This window comes from Callospermophilus lateralis (genome assembly GCF_048772815.1).
Source record: "Callospermophilus lateralis isolate mCalLat2 chromosome 11 unlocalized genomic scaffold, mCalLat2.hap1 SUPER_11_unloc_1, whole genome shotgun sequence".
NCBI lineage: Eukaryota > Metazoa > Chordata > Mammalia > Rodentia > Sciuridae > Callospermophilus > Callospermophilus lateralis.
Window position 1 is genome coordinate 225,134 of NW_027510153.1, and position 13,902 is coordinate 239,035.

Sequence of the window (13,902 nt, forward strand, 5' to 3'; positions counted from 1 at the left end):
GGGACATGCCCTGAGGACAGGTTGTATCACAGGGTGCACAGGGTACTTACCAGGGAGGCTGGCTGGAGGGCGGGGTGGGTGTCACTCATTCCCTCTGCTGCCCTGGCTGCCTTCCTCCTGTGGGACTTCACTCTGAGGGGACACGGGTGTCTTTGAGCCTGGTTTGCTCAGTGGGGTCACTGTCATACCCTTTAGTACGTGACTATGGCAGGTTTAGGTCAGCGGTCAACTGGTGGTCTTTACCATAGGACTTTGTGACAAGGTCCCTTCTCCACCCTGCTTCCTGGGCATCTGAGGCTGGAGCTGGGAGGGGACAGGCTTTCCCAGAGGCTTCAGCCTGGGTCCTCAACTTCACTATACCCCACCTTGGTCCCAAGCCCTCAGAACCCCTCCAGGTCCCTCCAACCCTGGATCCCCCCTCTCCACCCCGACCCATCCCCGACCCCAGGCTGGGGCTCAAATGGAGAAGATGAGACAAAGACTGAGGGCCACCAGAGCCATGACACCAGCCCCCCTGATGGCCCCCCAGACCACTCATGCTGCTGCGTTTGTCCCCTGACTCCCTGCAGAGAGAAGAGACTTGGGGTGACCTCCACTCTTGGTAACCAGGCATGTGTCCCCTCCTCTTCAGCACTCGGGGGCCCTCACCTCCCACGTGGGTTCAGCCCCTAAGTCTTCCCACTCCTCAGAAGACGTCAGCCTGTCAGGAACCTTAGAAGGAAGAACACAGCTCACCCTGTGCCTCCTGTCCACCCAGGCTCTTGCCCAGACCTGGGACCCCAGTCTCTCTCCACCCAGGGTCTCCATGCCACAGACCCCAGACCTGGTCACAGTGGGACCATGAAGCTATGGGGGACAAGGACTTTCCATTAGAGACAGGGATGGGGACAGAGAAGATGCAAGACCTTGACGGACCTCATCCCTCCCTCTTCCCTAGTCTCCTGTCCTGGTCTCTGCTGGCCTTGTCACTCAGGGTCAGAGGGCTCCCTGGGCCTACAGAAGGGACAAGAAGCAGGGTGGAGCAGGAAATCCATGTCAGGCCTTGGGTCAGATCTGGGCAGACTCCCAGGACCTCAACACCTGGAGTCGGGGTGTCCCTGGGCAGTGGAGGTCCACAGTTGAGGAGGACTCATAAGGGAACCACTACTGCCCTGGGGTCTCACTGTCCAGTGAAGAGACCAGATGACAATGCCGATGGGAACAGGCTGTGGTGCTGATCTCTGGGCAGAGGTCAGGGCCAAGGGAGGAAGGATTGACAGGAAAAGCAAGAAAGTCCCAGTGATGTTTCAAGGGCTCTTCTATGTGACTGTATTATGGTGTCAAATCCCAGAGAACATACGACTGCAAGGGTGGCCCTGCCGAGAAGTGAGGACTCCAGGTGACAGTGACGTGTCCACATAGGTTTGTGGATTATAGTAAATGACCCACTCTGGAGCATGACATCATACAACTCAGGAGGTGGTGCACACACACGGGGGCTGGTGTATGGGAAATCTCTGCATCTGTCACTTGATTTTGCAGTGAAACTTCATTTCCTCTGAAATATAAAGACCATTTTTCAAATGTCCCCAAGGCATCAGTGATTGAAAAAAAAAACAGAAAATTCTTTGAGATATGCAAAGAGCTAATTGCTGGTCACCCCAAATGTCCTTATGCATTTATAGGAAGATACTTGGGGATGGAGGCCTGACAGGGGCTTCCTGGGGGGACCCGTGGCCTCTCCAGTATTCCAACACCTGGAAGCTAGGTGTCAACCAGCCTGGCTCAGACAGCACAGCACTAAGAGCCCTGGGAAGGCCCCTCCCTGCCTGGGCCAGCCCCTGGGGAGACACTGAAGCAGGGTTCTCTGCAGCACCATGGACAAGAAGGTGGTTTGTTTCCCCTTTTAATTGGATTGAAGATGAGGCAGCACTCCCCACACCCACCCCATAACCACAGACACACAGAGGGACAGGCCTGTGCCTTCCAAGGTCCCTGACTCAACCAAGTATCCAGGACATGGACACAAAGTGTTCCTACCCCTGGGACCCAAGCCTCCTTCCTTGCTCCTCACAGCCTCAAGGACCCAGGTGTCCTGGCCCATTACTCACAGGTGACATTGAGCTGGATGGTTCTCTCTGTGGCCACACCAGCTGCAGGGAACTTCACCTGACAGGTGAAGTTGGTGCCATGTTCCTGGGGCCACGGGGTGAGGGTGAGCACCGAGGAGTGGATGATGTTGGGGCCCAGGGAGGACACAGAAGGCCCTACCCAGAAGGTGGGGGGCGTCCCCTGCTCACAGGCCCAGGGCACAGAACAGGTCAGGTTGCTGGGATGGCAAGACTCCATGGTCCCAGAGATGAGGATGTCAGGGGTGTGGGTCAGAGGTGATAAGCAGAGGGGAACAGTCAGGGTCAGTAGGGAGGGTGGGAGGTAGGGCCCTGAGAGAAGCTCAGGCTCTGACCCAGCTGTTCCCTGAGCCCCTAATGCTTGACCCCCAACTCCCCAAGGGAAGGGTCCCACCAAGACCTGTCCTGTGACCTCCCTGAGGCTGCCCCATAGCTGGAGTCTTACCTGTCACATGCACTGAGACCATCTTGTCACAATAATTCCACTTAAACTTTCCTTTCTCCAACCTGAAGAAGTAGGAGCCACTGTCACTGCGCTTGGTGTCTTTGATGCTCAGGGAGCAGTTGTTGGTTCCTGGGTCTAGGAGGAGGCGGAACCTGCCCTGGGTCTCATTACTCAGGACAGCCGTGGTCTGTATTGGTCCCTGCACGGAACCAGGAGACAAAGACTTTGCCATTCCTTGAGTCATGATAGGAGATGCTGCAGGGCACCAGGACACACAGACCCTACTGCACCGTCAAGGACTTGGGCACAGCCACGCTGTGCTCTGGATCCTGAAGGGAGCGCCTTTGGGGATGCTGAGGGTCATCACGGGGCACACTCCCCGGCCACTCTGCACAGGCCCCCTCTACTGCCCACAGCAGGGACAGCAGCAGCAGCAGCTGCAGCATCAGGAGGTAGAGAGTCCTGGGCTCCTGGGACTGAGCAGAGCAGCGAGAGCCTGTGGAGGGGAAGCTGCAGGACCCACGGAAGCTGGGGAGGGGCCGAGGCCTGGGTGGTTCTCAGCAGAGGAACCTCAGACCTGCTCACCACTGCAGTCCATCTGCTCTGTGCTGAGGAGGGAAACCCCACAGCCAGAGACCCAGAAGCCTGCCAGAGAGGTGCAGAGGAGTGAGGAGACTAGGCTCTGCCCCCGTCTTGGGTACTTCCCTGGAACATTGAGTTGGGACCAGGGCCTTAGGGACACTGGAAGCGTGTGACACTAGCAGGGTTCTGAGTCCTCCCACCTGAGGGGCTTTTCTGTGTGTTCTGGTCACACCAGGAGCTGGCCAACTCCTGCCTGGACCTGGGGCCAGACAAGTGTCATTCCGTGGAGTGGTCAGTCCTGCAGGAGGGACCCTGTAGGGCCGCGTCTGAGCACAAGAAAGGCAGAGGGACACAGCCAGCCAAACACTCTGTGCAAACCACCAGGGCTCCCTGCACTGCTGGTGAGGCCACAAGAGGCTGCCACCCAGTCCCCACCTGGGGCGGCCCACCTAGGAGCTCAGGCCTCAGTTGCCTGCTCCAGAGCCACAGGTGCTGGGAAGTCGGCCACCTGCCTTGGTAGCATGAGGGAGGGGTTCAATAGGGCACAGAGCTGTTTCCAGTGTCCAGTGCAGACACCAGGTCAGTGACCCTCTAGAACAGGGCCACGCGGTGTCCTCAGGAGGCACAGAGAGGGGGCAGTGTCCTCAACCAGAGCTGAGGGGCTTCTCTCCCAAGAGTATTGCCTGCTGGGTGAGCACGGGGGCCATTTGGGGACTTCCTGTGACACATATTGGCACTTCCACATTAGTCTGCCTCTCACTGTGAAGTGGCCCCCGAGGGACTTCAGGTTTCCAGACAGCCCCAGTGGCTCACGAGGACCAGATGCAGCAGGGGCTCAGGTCTGCTCCACTTTCCTGGCTCCACATATTCCAGGGTCATCGCGGGTTGGCTGTGTCTGCAGAGGCTTCTTTCATGACGGGCCCACCCACGTGGCTTCCAGGTGATGGTGGGGTTGCTGTCAGGCCTGGTGACAGTGACAGAAAGCTGCTCTAAATATAGAAACACAAGGACAAGCCACTTATTTTGTGGAGTAGAGTCCCCATGTCACTTGATAAAGATTTGGGAGAGGTTGTCTGGATCCCTGGCAAGAGTGTAGGTTCCCATTTAGGTGACTCTGCCAACTCCTCTCCACATGGCGGTACCGCTCATTGTCCTGCTGGCAGTCTTGGGGAGCTTTAGTGGCTGCAGGTCCTCTCTAGCATTTGGGGCCACCAGGGTGTCCCTAAACTTATGTCATGTTAACCATCCTTGTTCCTTTGTGAAGGTTTCCTTGGTGCGTTAGAGTTGTGTCCGAGAGCAGGGTCACTGGGACACCTTCATCTGGGCAGGGAAGGTGACTGGCTCCACTCAGTCCCAGTGCTGTGTCCCCTCCCTCTGTCCTCCACCTGTCCCCTCCCCCACCCACTGGGCTCTTCTACTGATTCACTGTCCTCTCATTGGAGCTCTGTTGGAGCAGGAGAAGGTGGGATTCAGGCCCTGTTCCTGGGTACACACAGCTGGACTTGATCCACTGCAGTCCACGGTCCTCCCCCTCTGGTCGCTGTATTCCCCTGGAGCAGGTCACACACCACCCCTGGCTGCAGTCTCCAGCCCCACAGGCCAAGGCTGCTGAGCAGCTTCTCCTCACTGACTGGCCCTGGATTCTCTGTGCCCAGTGGAGGCCTCTTCCTGGGGCCCCGCCATGGAGACCCCACTCCCCTGTGAACTCTCCTGCTCCAGGGCCCCCTCAGTGGAGATGGTGCTGTCCCCTGTGCCTGGCCTTCTGTGCTCAGGGGGCACCCTGCTGAGGCTCCTGTAGGTCCTCCTCCCCTGCAGGTTAGGGCAGGCTGGGTTGCTCCAGCAGCTGCTGGGGACAGGTGGCCACTTCCCCTTAGCTACAGTGAATGCTGCCATAGTGACCCTGGGGTGAACACGTTGCCTCCCAGGTCTGTGTGGGTTCCCTAGGGGTGGTCACAGTGGAACCTCTGGTGACCAGATCAGCTGTTCCTGGTCTTTTGAGGAACAGCGGCGCTGCCCTCCACAGTGGGTGCCCCCTTTCTCCTTCTCAGCACAGAGCACAAGCCTCCAGCCCCACATCCTCCTCCTCACTAGCATTGCCCATTTTAAAATAGGAACCTCATGATGGGTGTGAGGGGCACGTATTTAACAGGTGCAGCGTGAAGGGTGACGTGGAGGTTTGGGGTTGCACTTCACTGGTTACTCCTGATGGTGGTGTGTGTGCACATATTCATGCTAGGCACCATTTGTATTCCTTGGAGAAATGTCTCCAAGTCCTTTCCCCAGTGTTTTGCACAGCCATGTGTGATTTCCTTACAGAGAGACCATTTATCAATCAGGTAGGGACCATTTTTGTTACTTGTCATTTGTAGATGGCCTGGTTTTGAGGTTCTTCTGTGAGGATTGAACCCAGTGCCCCACACATGCTGGGCCAGCACTGCACCACTGAGCTCCAGCCCCATCCCAGAGGGTCCACCTTGACATGCTCTGGACACAAGCATGCCCTAGTCCCAGGGTTTCCTCTCATGTGTGACTTTTTCTCTCCCCCTTGAATGACCTCATCAGCAGAGCAGGTCCCTGTTCCCCAGCTTGGGTGTTGCACACCAGGAGCCCACTAGTGTGTTGGGGCTGGAAAAGCCGAGCAAAGGTCAGGAACATAGGACAGGGGGCCACTCCAGGAGCAGAAGGTCACAGGACATGGCTGTGGGCTGAAGGGAGACATCCAACGAGGCCCAGGCCTTAGCCACCAAGCTGTAGATATTTGCTGTTAAAAGAGGGTTTGCAGATGATATCGGGTAATGACCTTGAGTAGCGATGATCATCCAGGATTATCCAGTGGGGGCCTGAATCCAATCACGGGGTCTCTCTTTGGGAGAGGAGGCACATGTTCTAGGGCAGGAGACCAGGCATCCGCAGAGGAAGACACTGGGGGGCGGCAGCCAGGGATCCAGGCTACACCCTGGGAGAAGCAGGGGTGGACCCCGCCCCAGCTCTGCAGAGACAGTGTGGGAATTGTCCCCCCCATGTCCATCACAGATCAATGGGCACATGGAGGGGATTCACAGGGCAGCTCTGGAGGGTGTGGAGCAGGATCCAAGAAAAGCCCTCTGTCCCCAGAGGCATTTGTGTATCCCTTTTTGCAACCAAACTCTTCTAGATGCCTTGTACTTCCAGCCCGCCCCTCCTTCCAGGTTTCCTGAACTTTCTCCAGTGAAGTCTCCACACCCGTCCCCATCGCTGTGTTGGAACTGCTGTTGCCCACGATCCTCCCCCTGCACAAAGGCCACCACAACAGGTGGAAGGCCCCAATGTGAGACCTGGAGCTGTCACATGCTGGAGGGAACATGGGGACAGCGTCATGACCATGGCCATGGCAGGGGTATCATTTCCTGGGTAACCCCAAAGCACAGGTGACAAAAACTGAACAAGACACATGGGATCACAGCACAATGAACAGGTTCCACTCACCTCATCCCTGGTATCCCTGCCCCTTCTGCCTTTTTATGGATAGAACTTTTTAAGCAAAGTATCCGCCCACATAAAAGCTGACTTCTGAAGTCCTCTCTCTCCCCCTCCCTCTGTCCCTCCCTCTCTCTCTCTCCCTCTCCCTCCCTCCCTTTCTCCCTCTCCTGCTCTCTCTCCCTCTCCCTCCCTCCTCCTCTCTCCCTCTCTCTCTCTCCCCCACCCCCCCCACTGTCCTGAAGCCTGTGTGAAGGTCAGTTGTGTCTGTGTTTTATTTTGGGTCCCTGCAAATTCACATGGTGACCTTAGTTCAGCTGCAGGCACTGGTCGGGGACAGCAGTGAAGGTCACTAAGGACAGCTGTGCTTCTTCTCCACCTACCCAGGTGACTCACTGTTCCCCAGTGACACAGTGTGACATCCAAAGGTGGATTCTCTCCTCTGTTCCCAGGGTGCAGGCAGCTCCCTTCCCAGGATCCCTTGTGGGGCCAGGTGCATCTCAGAACCCCCCTCCTCCCACAGCCCTGCCCCTCTGAGTCCATTGGTTACTCAGGGAAGCATGCTCCCACCACCCCTGCCCTTCTCCCCACTGACCACATCCCTGGACACTCTGACCTTCCAGCTCTTCCCAGTGCATCCTCCCCACACCCTGCCTGGTCCTTCCTCCCAAGCTCCTCAGGAGGCTGCGTGTTCCCTTCCCTTCTCTGGGCACCCAGGACCCACTCTGGCCAACAACCACAGAAGCACAGGGTCCTGCTAATGCCACGTGCACCTAGGGCCTGCTATCCTCGCAGGCCCTGGGTCCGGGGCTTAGTCTGCAGGGCCAGTCTGCATCCTCCCACCTTTGCTCTCGCCCCCCTCTGTGCCCAGTCACTCCACAGAACACAGCGGTGGTCTCTGGTCTGAGCCATGTCACACTGCTCCCTGTACCCCTTCCCAGGTCCCTTCCTCAGGGAACCCCAGCCCGTCACCACCCCCCCGCCACCGGCTTTGCCTAAACACCACCCATAGCCATGGCCCCAGAGCCTGCCGCCTGCCACCAGCTGCCCCCTGCACCACCTCCGACAGACGCCCGTCAGTGCCATGTGTCCTCGCCCACTGTTTATGATTGTTTCCATTCCTGCCACCTCTGCAAGGACGGCTGCTTGATGGCAGCTCCCAGGGAGACCCTGGGACAGGGAGGACCTCCACATCAGTGACGACACAGCCCTAATCACGGGTGGACGCTACCCCCAACACCTGCAGGAACCTCAAAAACACACACACACACACACACACACACACACACACACACACACACACACGCCTGGAGCTGAAGGACGACCAAGACGTGCAGAGGCAGGAGGGGGCGGAGCTGCATGTCAGGAGTAGGGTCTGTGCCTGCCAAGTCCCAGACCCCAGCAGCCTGGCCCTGAGGGTGTGGGGGTCTGCAGAGGAGGGAGGACGGCTCTGGGAGAGAGTCCACAGCACGGCCCTGTGAGGCCCTCTTGTCCAGGGTCCCCTGTTCTCCTGTCACCGTCCATGGAGGGCACACAGCTGGTCATGCCATGGAGGAAGTGGGCACACTCTAGAGGCTGGTACGGGGTACAGATGGCAGGAGCTGAGCCAGACACAGTGAGCAGGAGAGACGAGGACCACAAGTGACCAGGTTCAGGGGGAATAGACATGAGGAAGGCCAGGCTTAGGAGAATGGCCAGGTGCTGAGGGGACCAGGGAGTTCAGCAAGGCCAATGTGGGGACCCACCTGGCTCTGCTGTAGAGACGGGGCCCTGAGCCAGGGTCACAGGGGACCCAGGCAGGAAGGTGGGCTTCAAGACAGGAGGGACAGCTCATGGTGGAGCTGGCCAACCTGTGGACATCAGAGGGAAGGTGTCCCTGGGCATGTGGCATGCTGAGACACTGCATCACTGACCTGGGACTAACTGGTGACAGCATTTGCAAGCTCCTCGCCCGTTGCTGGCCTAGCTGCCCTCGTCCTGCAGGACCTCACTCTGAGCGAAGAGACCAGGGCCTTCAGGAGGGCAGCTTGGTGCAGTGGGCAGTGGTCGCCTATGTTGTCCCCTGTCAGGGGGCTGGAGGTGACTAAGGGAAGCCAAGGAGGCCTGGCCTGAAGACCTCCTTGATGAGACCCACTTCCCCCCACATTGGACCAGAACTGGGGACAGACAGCGATGGTCCATGGCCCAGGCAGAGTCCTTGGCTCTCGTTCTTGACCCCTTGGGTCCCCCAATCTGGGACTCTGGGATTCAGTGCCAGATGCCTGCCCTGCCCACACCTCCTCTCCACCTCTGGGCTGTGCTGACCTGAGCAAGATGAGGCAGAGTCCGAGGAGCAGGATCTTGACAGCCACCTCCCAATGGCCACCAGGACCACCTGGGCCATGGGTCCTGACCTCCCTGCAGAAAAGTGGACAAGGCCAGAGTCACCTGCTAATCCACAACCCGAGTCCCTGCTCCCACCTGAGGCCATGGACATGGCTCCTCCAGGACTCCTCCAACCCTAGTGTGGGGCCATCAGCCCAAGCCTCCCCGCAGGCCCTGACTGAACAGCAGCTGGACACACAGGACATAACTTCCTCATTGTACAAGGAAGTCTTTCGTTAATCGATTTCACATCAAGAAAATGAAGAGACAACACACAGAACTGGAGCACAGAGTGGCCAGTCACAGGGTTGGGGGTGGACAGGTCATTGTCCAGTATGTGGAAAACCCTCCTAGGGCTCCAGTGACCAAGGACCCAAACACCCAGGCTAAAGCAGGATCCCGGAATTTGAAAACACCCCCTCTGAAGGGACCTACAAATGACCACTCGTACAGGAAAATGTTCCCATCTCCCTCCACAGGAACCTTCATGCCAATCAAAGCTGCAGTGAGTGTCCCTTTCACACCCACAGCAGAGCACAGTTTGCACAAAGGAAAATCCCTGTGTTGGTAAGAGTGTGGAGAATTCAGGACGCGTGGACAATGCTGGTGGGATTTAGAGTGTCTGACGCTGGGGGAGGGGCAGTCATCCTGACACAGGGACAGTGACAAGAGCCTTGGTAGTTACACCTGCAGGTTATACCCCAGGAACAGGAAACCCTTACTCAAAGAAAAACACCAGCCCTCCCAGCCAATGTTCATAATGACCAAAGGGAGGGAACAGCCCTCCTGTCCATCAACTTGTGAATGGATGAGCAAACACAGTCTTGCCCACAATAGATACTGGACACTTGGGAAGGAGTGCAGTGCTACTCTGTGTTACAGGGAAGAACCTTAAATCACTGTCTGGTGAATGAGGCCAGAACAGAAGCCACTTTTGTGTGATTCCATTTCTAAGCATCGTCCAGAGAGCAAATCCACAGAGACTAGATCAGGTTAGTGTTGGCCAGAGGAGGAGACCTGCTTCATGGGTGCAGGGCTTCCTTCTGGGGTGATAAAAGTGTTCTGGGAATTCACAGAGGTTGTGGGTCACATCACTGCACAGGCACAAGATGCCATGTCTAGTGTAAAGTGTATTGTGGTGGGTTTGACACTGTGTGGATTTTAACTTAATAAAAATGTGTGGATGTAAATTTATAAACTACAGGGAGATTTGAAATTGACCTGACATGGGCAGAGATCCAAGGGTTCTTCCAGGAGTAGAGGGTGTCGCTCAGTGGTGAGTAGGTCGTGAGCCCTGGGTTCAATCCCCAGCACCAGAAGCAAAACCAGACAGGAGGTCCTCCACACCCTAGCTTGGTGGACACCCTCACTGGCCCCTCACTGGTGGGAGTTACTGTCTCCACTCTGAGGGGAGAAGCACCTGCTCATGCTCCCAGAATGAGAAGAGCTTGGGACCTAGGTGTCTCTGCGTTTAGGAGCTGAGCTCACTGACGTGCACACCCAGCTGTGGACGGAGACTCAGGACCATCCACTGCTCAATCCTCTGGGCTGAATGGAGTCAGAGCCAGGACGGCCAGTTGGTGGTAGCTGTCCACAGAACAGGGTCCCTCCTTGCAGTGGGACACCACCAGGAACATGGATCCTCAGTGCTACTGACATGCAGTGACCTCTCAGTCCTCAGGTGGACAATCCAAGGCTCAGATCAGCTTTCATGGACACTGGTCACTTCTGGGAGGGACCTAGGCTCTGGGGACAGCCTGCTGTGTGTGTTCTACGTATTCCCTGGACGGTGCCTCCTCCCACAAGCACTTAGATCAAAGCTGTTGGGGAATAAGAAGAGGAGGCTGGAGGTGGTTCCAGAAGGAGACTGGGAGGGGGCCTGCGAAGCCCAGTTCTGCTATGAGAGTGTCACCCTGTCCCTGTGGGGTGAGGGGCAGGTGCTAGAGTTCCAGGAAGCCAGAGAGGGTGGGGACAGGTGCTCAAGGCAGTGGTGGGGCTGAGGGTGAGGAGTGGTCACTGGATTCCCCAACAAGGGGCTCCATCACCAGGTTAGTCCAGCATGAGGGGGACCCAGCTCTGCCCTGAACTGAGGTGGCCCTGCTCCCCAGCCCCAGTGAGGCCCCCCCACTGCCTGGGCCAGCCCCTGGGGAGACACTGACTGCAGGGTTCTCTACAGCATGTGGACAGGAAGGTGGTTTATTGCCCCTTTTAGTTGGATTGAAGATGAAGCAGCACTCCCCACACCCACCCCATGACCACAGACACACAGAGGGACAAGGCCTGTGCCCTCCAAGGTCCCTGACTCAACTAGGTCCCCAGAACATGAACAATAATTGTCCTCAGCCCTGGGACCCAAGCCTCCTTCCCTGCCCCTCAAACCCCCAGGAATTTAGGTGTTCTGTCCAATTACTCACAGGTGACATTGAGCTGGATTGTTTTCTCTGTGGTCACGCCAGCTGCAGGGAACTTCACCTGACAGGTGAAGTTGGTGCCATGGTCCTGGGGCCACGGGGTGAGGATGAGCACCAAGGAGTGGATGATGTTAGGGCCCAGGGAGGACAGAGAGGGCCCTACCCAGGAGAAGGTGGGGGGCGTCCCCTGCTCACAGGCCCAGGGCACAGAGCAGGTCAGGTTGCTGGGATGGCAAGATTCCAGGGCCCCAGGGACGAGGATGTCAGGGGTGTGGGTCAGGGCTGGTGAGCAGAGGGCAACAGGCAGGGTCAGTAGGGAGGGTGGGAGGTGGGGCCCTGAGAGAAGCTCAGGCTCTGACCCAGCTGCTCGCTGAGCCTCTAATGCTTGAGCCCCACTCCCCCAGGGCAGGGTCCCACCCACCCCTGTCCTGTGACCTCCCTAGGCTGCCCCAGAGCTGGAGCCATACTGTCACATGCACTGAGACTTGGTTTGCACAATAACTCCACTTAAACCTTCCTTTCTCCATCTGAAAGAAGTACAGGCCACTGTCACTGTCACATGCCACTGTCAGATGCACAGAGTACTGTGTCTCTGATGCTCAGGGAGCAGTTGTTGGTTCCTGGGTCCCCGAGGACCTCTGAGGAATCTGCCCTGGGTCTCCTTCTGCACTCTCCAAGTAGGGTGGTTGTTGGCCACTGGAGAGTCATGGTCTGTATTGGCCCCTGCACGGAACCCGTAGCCAGAGACCGGGCCACTCCCTGAGCCGGGGCAGGAAAAGCTGCAGGGCACCAGGACACACAGAACCTCCTGCACCCTCATGGAATTTGGCATCTCCACACTGGATCCCGGATCCTGAGCCAGGCACCCGGGGGGAAGCCAAGGGCCATCATTGTGTCCCATCCCTGGTCCCTCTGCACAGGCCCCCTTCACTGCCCACAGCAGGGACAGCAGTAGCCACAGCATCGGGAGGCAGAGGGTTTTGGGCTCCTGGGACTGAGCAGAGCAGCGAGAGCCTGTGGAGGGGAAGCTGCAGGACCCATGGAAGCTGGGGAGGGGCCGAGGCCTGGGCAATGACAGAAGAGGAATCTCAGGCCTGCCCTCCAGGGGAACTTGCCCTTCTACACAGAATGGGTGGAAACCCCACCTCCAGGGCCCAGAGAACCACTCAGAGGGGGACCAGGGCCCCTTCTGCCCCTTTCTCTGGGCTTCCGGGATTCCAGGGGCCTGGGCAGGAAATGTGTGCACCGTCCACCTTCTTTAGGATCAGCCATGCACATCCTGTCTGGGGATCAGACAGGGACCTCTGAGGTCCTCTGAGGCCCAAGAGATGGGAACACCTCGTCTAGGAGTGTTCCTGCCCAGGCTGAGGTGCTGCTGTGCCCCTTATTTGGTCCCTCCCTGGGGTGACATGAGGAAGTCACAGGGTGGTCCCAGGCTGTCTCTCAACCTAGCTCAATTCCACCCCTCAGGACCCCTGGCCACCTGGGCAGGCACTTCATAATATTTGACTGGGATATGGCAGAGCTCCTGCCACCTAGTGGGTGGAGGCCAGAGATGCAGCTACCATCTGACCCTGCCGAGAGCAGTCCCCCCAGGATCGGGTCAGCAGGGTCAAGAGCACCAGGTTAAGGAACCCTAGAGGCAACCTGTGCAGCCAGGTGTGGGCACCATGTTTATATGTAACTAAAACTGAGCCACTGGGAAGGACCATCCTTTACCATTAATGTACTCAATGACCATCACAACTATATATGTTCATTAATTAAAAGGTTATTTGCAAAACCACTAATTTTAACTTCTTCATCATTTTCAGGGATTAAAAAAATGGAAACCCAAATAATATTCAGAAAAACTTCTGCCCGAATCACAAGGATAATATTTATCTATATATTATCCTGAATTTTAATGCTATTTTCAGATTCATAACCAGTTAAATTCAATTAGGTTTGAATATTAAATTATCACCTTTAGATTTCAAACCACTGTTATGAAAGGTAATCAAATTTGCCCATATTGACTTTCTTAAAATAAGGAATACATTAAGAAATCAGAAGTTTTAAAAATATATATGAGTGAACACACCTGTGGCTACTTACTTTTGGTGTCATCAAGACCTTCCTCCTCTACTTCAGATGATGAGAACCAAAGTGTTTCAGCTGAAAAATGTATGTAGATTTACGTAAACTACTTAGAGCATTTAGAGAGAATGATAGTCTGCCAAAAATAAAAAGTAATAATAAGCTTGAATTTTAGGTGATATTACCTCTTTAACTGTTTATTGGTGGGGTATACTTGTGTGTACTCAAGTGATTTAACCCTAGAACATTGCAACATTGGCAAGAGCTCTGCCAGAGTTGTATATTTGTTTATTTTTGGAAACTGGGTCTCTCTAAAGTGTTTGTTCTGGCCTGAGGCTTGCCATGCTCTTGTCTCAATCTCCCAATAGCTGTGTTTAGAGGTGATCCACTGTACCCAGCAAAGAATTTTTTTTCAGGGAATGTTTTTAGTGGTATAAAACTTCAACAGTCTACCTGA

At 56.1% G+C, this 13,902-nt stretch overlaps 2 pseudogenes; both read right to left on the minus strand.

The window, feature by feature from the left end:
• Window positions 1–2,082: 2,082 nt before the first annotated feature.
• Window positions 2,083–4,014, minus strand: LOC143385927 (myeloid cell surface antigen CD33-like; annotated as a pseudogene).
• Window positions 4,015–5,693: 1,679 nt separating this feature from the next.
• On the minus strand, window positions 5,694–12,267 carry LOC143385928 (myeloid cell surface antigen CD33-like; annotated as a pseudogene).
• Window positions 12,268–13,902: the final 1,635 nt, after the last annotated feature.